We start from the raw sequence: 12607 nt of genomic DNA, 5'->3' as shown, positions 1-12607 counted from the left end.
GCTGGAATAGCTCAGGTAGACTTCTCTTAGTTGGCAATGTTACCGTTTCTTAAAAATCATGCGGTAATTGAATCTCATGTTTGTGCCGGAAGCCGAATGCATTTCAAATGTGAATTAGACCTATGTAATGCAGAGCAGTGGTGCATAATTAAGGCGGCTTCGTAACTGAGATTGTTAGATTTGCACGATCCCCCCATTTCCACGGCATCTGAAACATTCCTTCCCAAATAAAAACCCAATTACCCTAAGAAACTTTCCAAGGATTTGGGACGGAGGAGAAGGGAGGAAGACGGGACTTGGACGGGATGGTTTAGGTCGGGGCAGCGGCGCCCTGTTTGATGGGACACAGGATCTGAACTGCACCGTGAACCACAAGATTATTTCAGAGCGTACCCAATGCTTTTTCTCCTCAGAAAGCTTTGATTCCCTGAGCGAGGGGAAGATTTGTTCTAGGTGATCAAGCTAAATCTAATCCCAAGTAAACCCACGACTCTCAGATACTGGAGATGTCTCAGCACCTCCTGCTTTGGTCTCCTGAACCCACTCCAGCTGCACTGCATTATTTGCTAATGAAGGCACAGCTGAAACCATCTACATTTTCTGCTTCTTTGGGCCTGGGTGGGTTTGGGGGGAGGTGAAAGTGGTCTGAAGGCTGCTCAGAACATCTCTGGTGAGTGCCAGGCTCAGTGCCACAAAGGAGAGTGGGGCCTGGGGAGAGGGACCGTGGCGCTGGTAGGGCAAACAGCAAAGTCCGGTGCGAAAAGAACCGCTGAGGAAAGTGTAGGCTCTGTGCTACCAAGAGGAGGTAGGTTGGGAATAATTAAATTCTGTCTCCAAAATACTCTTCATTAGAGCTGACTGAACGATCTGATATGTTTTAGAGGTTTTGACAGTGACTCAGGCATGGATAACTTGGAGTGAGAGTTTTTTGTTAACTTTGATTTCCAGATTGCTCTTGGCAATGTCAGCAAGCACGTTGCACGAGTTCTTAATTTTAGTTTTAAAAGTTCACAAGCTTTTACCGCGCTTTAAAGTTTCCTCCTGTTCAACGTATATTACTAAGAATATAGAAGCTGTAATAATTTTAAAATTTCCTTGGCTCTTGTAATATTTCTTAAACCACCCTCAATCTGCCAGAACAAATGGTTGCCCGTTGCTGCACTCACCACGTGAGGAAAACCCAAAGAGCCCGATTAGCCTTTCCCAATTGCTGCTAGGTTGGCATGGCAGGGATGAAGATCACACTGAAAGAAAACTGGAGTTTTATAAGCTCGTGTAAGTTGGAGAAATTGTTCCTAGCCAGCACTCGGAGAATACAATGCCCGTGTCAAACCGGTCTCTTTGCACAGAGAATCGTGAAAGAACAGAGGCGCAGAACAAAACATTGCCAACGGAGCGCTGTAAAATGCGTTGTGTTGCTTTGTAAGGGCTGCCGCAATAATTGTCTTCTGATTCTGACCTTTGCGGGTTTAGCATTACAATGCTGCGGCGGGAGCTTTGGATTCCGTTGGAGACAAAAACCTAAAAATAAACCTATTTGGTTCCAAGACAGAAACCTGAGGTCCGTGTAAGTTTAAGACGCGATTAGAGGTGTGCTCAGGTTCACTCAACCACTTCCTATCGCGAATCAGCTGGTAACGCTTGTGGTGTTAAAGCCGGTAGCAGAACCTGCCGAAAGGCGAATCGGGCAGGTTTCCTGCAGCTTTGCATTGCTCCAGAAGCCTTCTTCCAAATGAGTAGTTTTCTCCAGCCGCTAATTCACTAATGTTACAGTACTGTGCGTTACTGTCAGAATAAGGTGTGGGAGTTTCTCAGCGTGAGTACTCTCGTTATGGCTATGAGCAGCGGAATGCAAGGGGGTTGTGAATCGAGCTTTACGTTATTTATTTCTGCTAGAAATGAGTTTGAGTCCTTCCGGTTGTGCGTAGGTGCTTCGGTGCCGCTCCAGCCGGGGATGCCCATGCTGGATGCGAGCGGGCTGCTGCGGCCGAGGGTGCTGTGCGTGGCGGCGGCGGCGGGAGGTGGGTCCCGGTGGCTGCGGCGGTGTGCTCCAGCCAAAGAGCTACGGCTCTCGCAGCGCTTGACCTTTTTGATGGTTTGCAGGAGGTGAGGGGTTTGGGATGGCAGGGAAGGGCTCCTTGCCGCCGCCTGCGCTTTAAGCAGCTGTCTTCTGTCGGCTCCGGTGTGGGCTCTCCGCAGCCGGGGCAAAGGCGATCCCCAAGAAACAAGGCTAGACAGCAAGTGGCGAGGTTGAACGGGATAGATGTCCAGCAAGGGAACGTTTTGAGTGCAATTACACGAGCTTGTCTGATCCTAAAATTTGATTAAGAACAAATAAAATGATATTGCGGGGCAGGGAGAGACTTCTCTGCCCACTTTAAGCCCCTGCCTAGGGCGATCTATGAATATTCAATGGGATGACCTCTCTGAGGATATTGCAATCACCTGAGCATACAGATCGTGGCTTTTTTTATCCTTGAAATAGGATATGTTTTTCATTATTATTGCCCTTGATTGACTGGCGCGCCTTGAACTGAACTACTGGGTGGTTAACGCTCCCCGACCATTCTGTGCCGATCTCGGCTATGCCTTTCTCATCACAGGACTGATTATTTGAAGTTTGAAGTAGTTGCGTGAGCACCTGCTAAACTGGTTTCAGATTATCTGAGTGGTTTTTTCCTTCTAAGACAAGACCCCCTCTGCTGTGTCTGTATCAACCGGCGCCGCTGCTTCTCGCCGTGCAGGGCTGGGGACGCTGCGTTCCCACTGCTTCCGATTCCATCAGCTGGGGACAAAGAAAGCATTTGATTCCTCGCGCCTTTGCACTAGAACATTAGGCTGAGCAAAAATACTTATTCCCAGGTTCCACGCAGACCTGATTCCTGGCCCTTGGCCTTTCCCGCTGCTCTCCTTCGGACTACTACCAGGTGGCCCCCGTCTCTCCTGGGGGGCAGTGCCCCACACTTGCCCCACGACAGCCTGGTTGCTGTGCACAACTCGCAGACTATCCCCTTATTTATGCACGCGCGTTTGTCTCTTTTTCAAAATTGTGGCATTCTTCATTCCCACTCAGTGTAATTTACTATAATTGCTAGATACTTTTCTAAAGAACTTCCAACTAATCAATTTGCCTCCATCCTGTATTTCTGCAGCGGAGTATTTTTGCAGGCTCTAACTGCAATGCACCCTATTGTTCGTGCTGGTTCCCAGCTTGTCAGGGCCATTTGCAATTCTGATCCCATCCTCCCACGCATTTGCAGTCCCTTCTGGCTGGGGGTCATTTGCAAATGCCCTGAGAATACTCTCTATCCTACCTCCCAGGTCACTCCTACGGCATTGAGCAGAGCTGGCTCAGGACAAATCCCCTTGGAATACCTTTGTTTTGTTCATCCTTCCATTTTGACAGTAAACAATCAATAACTCCTCCCCAGCGTGAGTCACCCTGTCTTTCTTGCGTCCACCCACGGTGGTTTAATCCACATTGTGTGTCCGTAGCTCATATAAAAATATCATGGGAGACGGTGTCAGAGACTCAGTAGGCGAAGTATGACATTTGCCCTTCTCCCTTCGCCGCAAGGTCTGCTACCTTATTGCAAAATTAAATGATACTGTTTTGACATGATTTTTACGTGACAGATTCATGCGTGGTGCTGTTCATCTCCTTCATGTCCTCCATGGCCTTACAAATCACTTGTTTATTTGTTCCAGCGTTCCTGACTGCCCTTTCATCCCTCACTCCGCCGCCCTCCCCGTGTTCAGCACAGGCACTGTCATTTGCCAGTTGTCCTGTGCCTCCTCGGTGACTTCTTGCAGGTGAACCTCTAATGATGTCCCCAGCTGGTTCAGCATAGCGACCCGCCGGCTGTTTACCTCGGGAGCTAATTGGCGGCGGCAGGCAGAAAGAGCGAACATACTCACGTGCTTACTCAAGAGTCTGGGTTGGTTGGGTTCTCTCCTTTCCCTTAGTGTAGAGGGTGATAGATACTTCCATCGTAGGTCTTAGTTGTTAACCATCTACACGGCTGTCGCAGATGGAAATATTTGACGCGGTTATGATTTAGCAGCAATTCAAGATTCATTAATGGTTTGTGGTAGATCAAAAGGTTGAACTTTAGCAGCACTTATAATTAACCAATTTAAGGATTAACAAGGTGATTCAGTAAAATATGTTATAATTAAAACGGCGACTTAATTATAGATTTGAGAATGGCAAGATTCGCTCTAACTTACTACAGGGCATCCCAAATCAAGATACATGTACGTACATGTGTATAAACACAAAACATACAAACACACCCCGTCCAAGGAGTCACGCGCACACACACCACCCGAGTCCTGAACTGCCGGGACCAAAGTGACCCCCCGTGAGCAGAGGAGTGCCCCTTCCCACTCCACAGAGAGGCAGAAATACTTGGACCCAGTGAAATGTGGAGCCACCCGCACTCCTGAAGGCAAACACGTATGGTTGGACGTGTGGAGAGGTAGAGAGGTGGATGAGAGCGGCTCGCCTAGAGTTAAAATTTCCCTCTTCTCGAGTTTAGAGCAAATGCTCGCAATGCATCGGCATTCCGCAACGGGCGACAATTGAGCCTCGAGAAGTTTGACTTCGCCCTGGCCCTTCGTGATGCCTGAGGGACGTCCCACCTCCGGGGAGGTGCTGGTCACAGCCCACTGCCATCCAGGAGAGCTCAAAGGGTCTCACGTAGGGTCGCTATTCGTAGGGTCTGAGGTAATGGCCTTTGCTCGGTACTGCCAGGTAATGCTGGCACCTTCCAGAGCAGGCTAGGATCCAGGCAGCAGGAGTTTCGGGTAGGTTTCCCAGGTACGGGGAGTTTCAGGCAGGGTTTGGAAGTGCCCGACTCGCTGTCTGTGTCACTGGGACAAACTGGCTGCACCTGCAACCGGGATAAGAAGGTGCCAGATGGTCCTGGTCCACTGTGCTTGTAACCAAGGCAAGAACACGGTGTTGGCTGGTCCCGACATCACAACGTGGCCCAGGAGAGGGGCCACCTTGCCTCAGCCTCGAAAATGAGGTTGAGAGGAGACCTTATCACCCTCTACAAACACCTGAAAGGAGGTTGTAGAGAGGTGGGGGGTGACCTCTTCTCCCTGGTGACAGGTGATAGGATGAGAGGAGATGGGTTCAAGTTATGCCAGGCATAACTTTAGATTGGATATTAAGAAACACTTTTTCACTGAAAGGGTTATCAAACATCGGAAGAGGCTGCCCAGGGAGGGGGTGGATTCACCATCCCTGGAGGTGTTTAAAAAAAGGGTAGATGTGGTACTTGGGTCATGGTTTAGAAGTGGTCTTGTCAGGGTGGGTTAATGGTTGGACTTGATGATCTTAAAGGTCCCTTCCAACCTCAGCGATTCTATGATTCTCTGAGAGTTGCACCATCACAACCGTGTTGACCTTTTGATGGAGATTATGGCTCAAAAGAAAGCCTTGAAATCATCAGCATTCACCTCCGCTGAGCAGCAGCATGGCACTCCTGCTTTTCCTCTGGTTATTCAGGTACTTACCAAATTTCTTTGGGATGTCGCTGGCCTTGTTCCAGCCTCCATTGCAGTTTGCGAAGCCAGGTCTGGCCAGGCGCTCGGAGGGAGGACCCGGCGGTGGGGCGCACCGGGGCTTCACTGCCGCCCCCCCATCGCTCCGAGATGAGTGCGTCTTAAAGTCACTTCCATCCCTCGTCCTGGGTCTGTGCTGAGTCACTGCAGGCTAATTAGATGATCTGGCCCTCGCTTTGCCATTTAGGAGGCAGAAGGCAACTGGTAAATATCAGAGGCAGCCCTTGTCTCCGTGCCCAGCCGCTCCGACGCGTTTCTGTCGCGGGCGGCTGTGCGTGGGGAGCGCAGCTGGGAGGAAACTGCCGACAATGGAAGTCCTCTGGCCGAACCGGTCATTGTGATATATGGAAGAATTGTGTTAATTTATATAAAGTGGCTTTTGCTAAGGCTGCTTCTACTTGAATTGGATTTTGCAAAGAAGAAATTATTCTGCCTCTGTACCGCAGACTTCATACTGCATATTGTGTTCTGCGGTCGGGTCAGTCAGTACCTGAAGCATCCCACTGCTTTTCTGCCGCAGATAAAATAGCGCCTTTTGTTTCCCTTTGTTCAGGCCTGACCTCTCCTCTTACCCTGCCATCCGCATCTCTCCGACATCTCAATTTTTGTGGGCTCCACCAGTGCTCGAGGAAGCCTTTGTGGAGGATCTAAAGGAGACAGTCTCGCAGGTCCTGACATCCCCTTTCTCGTTCCAGCCCTTGGCCTCTCTCCGCTGCAGCGGGGTCCTTCCTCCGGTGTCCCCATTCCCTCTGATTCATCTTCCTTCCAGCAAATCTGCCGCGAGAGCCCCGTGCGCGGGGAAATCGCCTTCTCCAGAGGGCACGGGGCGCTAATGAGGACGCGGTCCCCGGGCTCCGCGGCTGGCTGACGAGGCTCAGGGAGGCTCCGCGGGGAGGACGTCTGAGCCACCCTCAGCACTGCAGCGAATTTCCACAGGGGTCGGCCCTTTTGTATCCCAAGGTTGCCATGATCCTTTGGTCTTTGAGGGGTTATAGTCACGGAGTGGGAAGTAATGGGGGGGATTTTCAGATTTTTATTGGTACTCCTTTTCTATCGTGTATCAAACAGTCCTTGGCGGATGCTCTGGCACCGCTCTGCGTTTGCTGCCAACTTTGGGGCTTTCACTCAATACGCATTCACCACAGGAGCCCAGTGATATTCATCCCACAGGAGCCTTCTCTTTATGGGATGATCGTCAGGCCGAAAAGGACTCCTGATGTTTGAGCTGGAGAGAGAGGAGGCGGTTTGAAGGTTGCCCTTGCCGAGGGCAGCTCCTCGGGGAGCGCTCGCCCGGAGCAGCTGTATCCTCGGTCGGACCTGCGTCTGCCGGGTGGCTGACGGGTCTCCCCTGGGGTACCATATAATCTCCTCTCTTTAGGAAATGCTGTTTTCTTCCTCCTCTGGACTTCCCAGCTCTTTTGACCAGCACCCATTCTCAAATTTTTATTTATTTTTTTTTTTTTTCTATTTCACTTTCACTGCCTCTTTTCTGCTACTTGGGCCCCCGAGGTGGAAAAAAACTAATAAAACCTTTACAATTAACGAAGCCCTGCTACTCTCACCCTGCGCTTTTCTCGCTGTAGCTCTGTTGTTTCTCTCTTTACTTATAACCCCTCTACCTCACTTTCTTTCTTACTGTTCCTCTCGCTCTTGTCGCTTGCCCGTTTTAAGATTTTTCTGCACCTGATAGATCTGGTAAATGAGAATTGGATTGCTAAAAATTAGATACATTTCTGTGTGAAGACAGGGTGAGAAGGTCAAGACGAGCCAGTTCTGAAGAAAAGCAGTAGGAGTTCATGTGTAAATCAGAATTTGAAGTCAAACTTCTTCCTATTTGCTGTTTTAAAAAATAAAAGGACACGGAAGGACTGCATTGTTGTCTTTCAATGCAATTTGAAAGCTAGTAGGTTTTTTAACATGATGCATCATGAGTGCATTGAACTCGCTGCTTTTGGGTATCGACGTACAGTGATGTTCACGGGGAAAGGAGTGAGGCGTTTATTTATATGGCTAATGAGATTTCCTACCATTAAAGAAGATTTAATTAATAGAAGAAATCCGTAAGATGTATGCTTGAGGTGTACTTATAACTGTGTGCGTGTCCACTCAGAAATAACCCCCCTGGCTTCAGACCATGAGGCAGCCACAGAGAGGAGAGAGTTTTGTTATAAAATGGGGAGGTGGGCGGCGTGTGGTCGCACCAGCTCCGGGCGCCCGAGGCACCTCCTGGAGCCTCTCGGGGCTGGTGACCGCGTCGGGCACCCGAGGCAGCCCGGGCACAGGCGCCTGGGGGCTTCTTCCAGGGCGCCAAAGCTGACATCTCTATTTCAGAGAAGCTTCGAGACATCTCTGAGTGAGAAGGCACAGCTTGATGGATGTTAGTTTTATGCACCTTTCCGTATTAAATATGCGGATCGAGGCTCTGAGGGAGTTTGTGTGTTGCGTTCCCAGGGCACGCCGCAAAGCCCTTCTGTCTGGGAGAGCTAAGACCTGGAAGATGCTTTACCGACCTCACACCTTGAAACACCTCTGCCCCTGGGTGTGTGCACAGGCATGGAAGGATACGCGCACCCTAAGAAACACTTTCTCCTGTTACCCTTTTTGGATACTAAACATCAATATTTTTGTCACCATTTTGCTTTTCATTTCCCCTTTAAAGCTGATATTAACTAGCAAATTAGACCCAAACCCAACCACAAAAAGCTGTGGCCGAGTGACGCAGAGCAGCATGGTATCTGACTGGAAATCAAATCGCAGAAGGAGCATTGGCAATAGAGTGATAAAACTAAGCGCATCTCCCGAGAGCTCGACATACCGAGTGATCTAAGCCTTGTAAATCTTCTGTCACGCAGCAAAATACCAGCATAACTCATTTACAACAGAGGAGCTAAGGTAGGGGGTGTGAGTCAGCCTCCGGAAGCCCGGGGGGCCTCTCGGCAGCCGACGGTGGGTGTTTGCTGCCGCGTTGCCCACCGCGGGTGCGCAGGCATGGCGGGGCTTCTCCCCGCGTGACGCGGAGCGGGCCGGGGACGCTTCACCCGAGGCGCGTGCCTGCGAGCCGGTGGGGTGGGAGGCGCGCGAGGTCGGACCGTTGGTCGGGGTGGCCCTGCTCCACAGCTCGTGGCATCGTGCTGTGTCGGCACGGCCGCGGTACGGGCAGCCCGTGAGGCAGCCCGGGTTTTGCCTGCGGGGGCGTCCGCATCAATAACTTCAGAGGAACAGGTATTATTGTCAGTCTTTGATAAATAGCTACAGCAAATAAGGGGCAGATAAGATGCTGTGATAAAAAGACAAAGAGGTTGCATGAGATACACTTGGAAGAAAACAAGTTCGATGGCTTTATAAATCACACCGAGGAGTTACGTGACACAAAAGTGTGCTCTTTGCTAGAGAGGCTAATGGGGAAGTATGGGCAGTGCCTGCAGCCGGGAGGGCCGGACAAGTGGTAAACGAGAGAAGGTAGGTGTAAGGAGAGCCTCTGGGATTACAGGGAATTATCATCGTTTCATCATTAGGCCGTTTGGAGCTGGCCGCTTAGGCAGACCGGCGCTCACACCTGTCCTTCCACTTTTATCCGTGGCTTCAGCTTAAAGAACAGCAAAGCGTTCACAAAGGACTCGGGGTCCCCACAGAAACCCCAGGTGATGGTAGCGGTCCTCGGAGCAGACCCCCGGTTTTGTTCCCTTTGCTGCCGAAGTGCCGTGTGCTTCTTGATCCCTCTTGGGCTGGGATGCCGCTGCGCAGCCTCAGGGGGAGCGGGTGAGGGACCCCATCCGCTGCCAAGCGGGGGCCGCGTCGCACAGCTCCGTCCGTGTGGCAGCGGAGCAGAAATCTCGGTCGGGTCCTTTTTGCAGGGATGTGGGGGCAGGGAGGCCGGGAGCCGAGGGGGGAGTTGTCGGGATTTCTGAAAGTCCCTCTGGAGCCGGTGCGTTTCATCCCTTTCTATAATCGTCTTGAGCTAAATGACACATTGATAAACTGTCTAGGATAAATAGTGTTTTCCAGACGTTACCAGACAGTGGGGACTTTTTCAACGATCCTTTGTCACCGTTTAAGATCAAAAAGGTTTGTAACCAGTGAAATGGGAGGAAGAAAAAGCTCCTTGATATCGCAGCGAGTGTTTAAGTATCCCATTGTTTAGTTAACACGTTTTGACAGATGTGGTTTCAAGATGCATAAAAGTCTAAAAAAAACCCCACCTATATAAACCTCGTCAGCAGAGGATTGGAATTTAGATTTACTTCTTGCTGAATAGAGCCATTGTGTTGTACCACGGGGCCAGTGAAAATGCACAGCCGTAAGGGCGCTTGGATGTAAAGCCCTGCGTACCAGCTGGGCTCGCACGGAGTCATCGGAATACCGAGTGCCACTGGGGCTCCCCGTGAGACCGAGAGATTATTTGTTTGAGGAAGAAGGACGAGTAGGCCTGCCGCAAAAGCGTGAAGAGCCTGTGGCTGGGGGACACGTGGTAGACAGGCCGAACGCCTTTCGTTGCGATTAAGCAGTATCAAACACTGAAGTCGGACTGCTTGTTCTGGTGGTCTCCAGAGGTCCCTTCCAACCCTGACCATTCTGTGATGCTGCTGTTGCTCCCTGCGTGTCATGGCAAGTTAATCTGCGCCTCTGGCTCACCAGCAGTGGGGGTGTGTGTGTGTGAATTTTGGCATTTGGAGTATGTTTTATCACCTGTTCCCCTTCTCTGACTTCTCTGTTTGAAGTAGAGTGTATGTGTGGAACACTCACTCTGAGCTCTGATCTGCTTCAGGACCTGACCCTCCGTCACTGGAACCTCTGCCGTGGAGAGCAGAAGGCTTTTAAAAAGAGCATGGCACAATCTTCCCCGATTTTGAGCTGGGCTTTGGTAAGGTTCGTACTGCTACTTGATTTTTCCGCGTCCTGCAGACTCCCACGTGTCGTATCTGCTGTGCTGGGGCTCCGGAGGGGACTCGCGGGGGACCCTGCCCGTTACTGAAGCTCCAGCTTCTGATCGGGTCCTTGCCTCGCTCCCTGCAGAGGAGAGGTGGCACGCAAGCATGTCACCAAAACCGTGTCACTCGCGCAGGAATTCGTGGTTCCCAGCCCTTCCCAAGCAGAACGGGCCTCCTGGCCCACGATGATGAACGGAAGCAATAACAGCGATGTTTGTGAAACGGCAGGTTTTGGCTAACCGAGCGCGCCAGCGCAGTCCCTCCTTGTTGGGCAGCCGGCACTCTGGAGGGCCGGCCAGCCGCGGCCGCGGGGACACGCTGCTGGGACGTGCTTTTGGCAGGAAACCCCACTGGGAAGAGCCGGCGCCGCTACTGGTTTGGCTGTAGTTGCACTCGTAGTACGCTTGAGCTGGGTCCGATCCTCAGCTCTGCGGTCGTATTTCGGTTTCTGGTGCTTTGCGGTGTCTGCTGAGTGCTCGGGCCACCTACGCGCAGAGGCGATGCTGCAGCTCCTCGGGGCGTACAGCGGTCCGGTTAGTGAGGGGTTTGGGGGGGGGGGGTTGCTTTTTTTCCCCCAAATATATTTAAACAACGAGTAGCATCGTGCTCTGCTTTACTGAGCCAGTAGCGAAGGAACTGAACGCAGTAAGAACAGCAGGAAAAACGCAGCAGAGGTGGGGGGGGTTAAACAACAGGCATCGTCTCCTCTTAGCAGCGAAGCTCTTACTGAAATATCTTTACAGAAAGAATTTTAATGGCTCTGATTTTACGCAGGGTAACATTAAAAATAAATGCAGAGCGTTAAGCATCTTAAAATTTCCGTCACTGGACGACTTCAGGCTCTGGCAGTATGTAAATATACTTCCTCTTGTTTGCGAGACTGTGGCAGAGGTTTGGGTGTTCCTGGAGTAAAAGGGGAATGGTCCTGATGGATGGAGTCGGGGCTGCCCCCGGCGTGCTGTAAGTCTCCTCCGAGCTGCTAACGAAGAGGCGCTGGCTGCAGCTGCTTGTAACCGGCAAGGCTGAGGGCTCCCCAAGGCGCTGGTTCCTGTGCTCCCGGACATCTGTAACGCTCGGTGCGGCGGCGTGACGTGAGCAAGAAAATGAAAAGGAGAAAACATTGGATGTCTACGAGCATTTTTGAAAAATTGATCCAATAAAATGTTCGATGAATATATTCACTAGTCATTCATGCAGCTATAAGCTGAAAATGCAGATGGGAAGGAGGAAGGTGACTCGTTATACTCCTTGTTCCACGTAAATCAAAAAAGTTGTCAGATCAATTATTTGTCGAACATGAATTGAACAAATTTTTTGGTCCTCTGTAGCAGCGTGGCAGAGAACTACACTTAATTAGCCTTAGCCTGGCTCGCCGGTACGTGTTGTCTTGGCCTTGAAATTCCGTAGGGCAAATTATTAAGCTGCTCGGATTCTTCATGAATTTGTTTGCTCGTTTTGGCTGTGTATTGCTGGACAACCAAATAGATGTATGTCACTGTTGGGTTTACTCCTGAAGGGTTCAACTTTACCTTATGCCCTTGGCAGATCCTTCATGGCAAACTGTTCGCTGAAAAATCATTTCTGCGCGTATCTTCCCCTTTGCTTCCATTTACTGTAACTGACGCCTTGAAGATCTCTCTTCCTTCATCTCCTTGTTACCCAATTTGATTTAGTTATTAGCCTGTAAATGTCCCTGAGACTTAAAAATCTTGTCCAGATGGACTGATGGCTCATTATGAATAGAAATAGCTTTTCAGAACTCATTTGTATGTTTTGCTGGTAGGTTCTGCCCTATTCTTAAGAGTTCATGTCTGCTCTGATTTGAGAAAAGACTTTGATTCTTAATTTTGCACCCAAATACGGGGATGCTAACTGACAGCATCTCCTTGCTTTCCTTTCCATTTTAATATACACAGCATTTAAGGCCAAATCAGGCAAAAATCACTCATTGACTCTTTGACTGTTAACTTCAGTGGAAGCTTTCGGAATGAGGATGGAAGGTTTTGGCTGGTTACCAGTTTTGATGCTGCAGAAATATTAGAAGACCATATACCGTATCTCCCACACCTTCGACAGGTGCGATGGAGGACACAAGGTCGCCAAAA

The sequence above is a fragment of the Vanellus vanellus genome (assembly GCF_965231255.1).
Source record: "Vanellus vanellus genome assembly, chromosome: 12".
Classification (NCBI taxonomy): domain Eukaryota; kingdom Metazoa; phylum Chordata; class Aves; order Charadriiformes; family Charadriidae; genus Vanellus; species Vanellus vanellus.
This window is presented reverse-complemented; position numbering follows the sequence as displayed.